We start from the raw sequence: 3,354 nt of genomic DNA, 5'->3' as shown, positions 1-3,354 counted from the left end.
AGGGCTCTTCTGAGGTTCTTCTCAGGGGAAGGCCTTGGCCTCTCTGCCCTGTTCTTGGCCCACCAGAGGAACTGGTTGGCCCCTGTGTGAGACAGGAAGCTGGACTAGAGGGACCCATGGTCTGATCCAACAGGACTCTTGTGATCTCCTGAAGGCCTGGGCCTCTCTGCCCTGTAGCTGGCCATAAGAAGGAACTAGTTGGCCATTGTGTGAGGCAGGATGCTGGACTGGATGGACCATTGGTCTGATCCGGCAGGGCTCTTCTGCTGTCCTTAAGAGGTGTAACTGCCCAAGGTCACCCAGCAAGTGTTTGCATAGGTAGTGATGGGGGCCGTGGCTCAGTGGCAGAGCGTGTGCTTGGCATGCAGAAGGTTTCCGGTTCAATCCCCATCATCTCCGGTGAAAAGGACCCAGTAATAGATTATTTGAAAGACTTCTGCCTGAGACCCTGGAGAGCGGCTGTCACTTTGGGTAGACGATACTGACCTCGGTTGAGCAACGGTGTGGTTAATTATGCTTCATGAGTTCATGCGTTCATTTCCATGGTACAATTAGGATTCAAACCCAGATCTCCTAGTTCCTAGTCTAACACTCTGGTCACTACACCACACTGGCTCTCAGGTTTATTTATTTACTTTATAAGCCATCTTCCTTGCTGAGGCTGAAGGTGAATGACAGAATATCTAGCAAACTGTGCAGCACGCATTAGTGGTCTTTGGTGAGATGGACCCTCCCTGGTCTGATCCAGCAGGGTTCTGCTGATGTTCTCCTCAGGGGAAGGCCTCGGCCTCTAGACCACCCTCACCCTGTGCTACTCCTCTGCAGCCAGGAGCCAATGAGACACCTAAACGGGCCGTTTCTGACAATTTATTCTGGGATGGTTCACAAAAGTCACCTTGAAAACCCACGCGGAGCTGCTCCTCGGGGCAGCAGCCCCGAAAAGTCCCTACAAACTGCGGAAAAGAGAGAAGAAGTAGTAAAGGCTGAAGGACTCTGAATTGTGCCTTTGAGAACTTTGGTTCCAGGGGATGATGGGGGGCACTGTTATTGGGCAATTAAATGTAAATGGGGATGGTTAAAAGTTCTAAAAGATTGACACAGTCCATAAGAAGTACAAAGATGATAAGTTTGGATGCTAAAAAAAAAAAGCTAGTTAGAGGATCTCCTCTCTTGGGTTTTTAGTCAGTAGTGGGTTCTTTACTTTCTCCCTTATATGTAGTTTTCCCCTCCCCCTTTTCTGTTGTAGTTTTTTGTAGAGTTTTAAAAAATCAATTAAAAAATCCCCTCCGGGGGCTCGAAAAAGAAAAGAAAACCCACGCGGAGCTGCTCCTAACAAAATATATTGAAACCAGCAGGCTTAGAGTGGAGTAAGTCTGCACAGAAGTGCACTGCAAGTCTCACGTACAAGGGCAGTGAAGGGGAGGGCTGGATGCGTGCAGCGGCCGCCCGACAGGACTTCACCGGACAAACCTCTCACCGAACAGAGAGAACACCGAGCATTCCCCGCCTCGCCCCAAACCAGCAAGACTAAATCAAAATGGGCCGTGGTTCCCGGAAGGGCAAAAGGGCTTTAAAAATAGCCCCGGGTCTTAACAGGGCCCAGTCAGTCTGTGCTCCTTCACCTTTGGGGACTGCCACCGCAAAGCCACCCCCGCCCCAAGAAGGCCATTTTCTTTGCATCGGTGATATAAATAAGACAGAGTGTACTTTTAAATCTTTCCGGAGACAGGCACCGGATTCCAGGGCTTGTTGAGGCAGAGACCAGGGTCAGGCCAAGCACGGGGTGGGTTTTTTTTGCCTTCTAATTTTACAGCAAGAGGATTGCTGGCTCACAGCTGCTCCAGAGGTTATTCTAACCCCCCCCTTACAGAAGCCAGGGGAGGTTACTCATAAGAATATGTGGTTTGCTAGCTGGAAGTGGGGGGGGGGCAGTCTGGAACTGAGACAGCAACTTCTCCAAGGCCACACGACGAAAGCAAGGCAGAGGTGAAGCTGGGAACCATTTCTCCCACCTGAAGCAGGCCACAGTAACCTCCCCAAAATCACACATGGGTCATCTAAGCTGTGGAGTCTTTTGAGCAAGAACAGCTAACTTGTATAGATAGGGGCTCTGGGGCAAGTGATGCTCTGTCTTCTTGGTGCTTGGGGGGGCTCAACAGTGGGAGGGGCTTCTAATGTCCTGGCCCCACTGGTGGACCTCCTGAGGGCACCTAGTATTTCTGGCCACTGTGTGACACAGAGTGTTGGGCTGGATGGGCCTTTGGCCTGATCCAACATTGGCGTCTCTTATGTTCTTAACAGGAAAAAAGAGGGTGGGAGTTTCGTGTGCAAATGGAATAAGAGCTCCTCAAGGGTTACTTACAGGAAAAAAGAGGGTGGGAGACAGCCATTAGGAGAGTGCACATTGGGTCTCTGTTCTCCCGTGCACACAGGGGCTGAGCTTGAGTCCAGCTTCCTTCTCACATCTTTTTGTTAACTCTTGCATTCACATGCTAATTTGCTGCCATCCACTGATCTCACCGACCACCTGATCCAATTTCAGCTCTGCATCCGGCATCTTGGCTCTGAGGGGCCCCTCCTAACGGATTCCCCCCCCCATCCTCTTTTTTCCTGCAAGTAGATAAATAGGTACCACTTCGGTGGGAAGGTAACAGGGTTCCGTGCGCCTTGGTGTTTAGTCATGCCAGCCACATGACCACGGAAACGTCTCCAGACAGCGCTGGCTCTTCGGCTTTGAAACAGAGATGAGCACCTCAACCCTAGAGTCGGACTCGACTGGCTTTCGAGCAAGGAAACCTTTACTTTACCTAACCCTTGAGGAGGTCTTATTCCATTTGTCTGAAGAAGTGTGCTTTGCGCACGAAAGCTCACACTTTGAATAAAACTCTGTTGGCCTTAAAAGTGCCACTGGACTCAAACTCTGTTCTCCCCCAAAACATACCCTCTGAACACTCCACAGCTGCAGTATTCTACTACCCAGGACCCTGATGGAAGCCCCTCCACTCCCCACTTATAACAGCCCATTTCAAGGCGTCGGTTTTCAGAACATAAGGAGAACCGTGCTGGATCAGACCAGTGGTTCATCTAGTCCAGCATCCCGTCTCACACAGTGGCCAACCAGTTCCTCTGGAGGGCCAACAACAGGGCAGAGAGGCTGAGGCCTTCATAAGAACAGAAGAAAAGCCCTGCTGGATCTGACTAGTGAGGGCCCATCTAGTCGAGCATCCCGTCTCACACAGGGGCCAGCCAGTTCCTTTGGAGGGCCAACAGCAGGGCAGAGAGGCCGAGGCCTTCCCCTGAGAAGAACATCAGAAGAGCCCTGCTGGATCGGACCAGTGAGGGTCCATCTAGTCC

The sequence above is a fragment of the Gekko japonicus genome, unplaced genomic scaffold, assembly GCF_001447785.1.
Source record: "Gekko japonicus isolate JY-2015 unplaced genomic scaffold, Gekko_japonicus_V1.1 scaffold5144, whole genome shotgun sequence".
NCBI classification, from domain to species: domain Eukaryota; kingdom Metazoa; phylum Chordata; class Lepidosauria; order Squamata; family Gekkonidae; genus Gekko; species Gekko japonicus.
The sequence above is the reverse complement of the archived record's forward strand: the minus strand, read 5'-3'. Positions refer to the sequence as shown.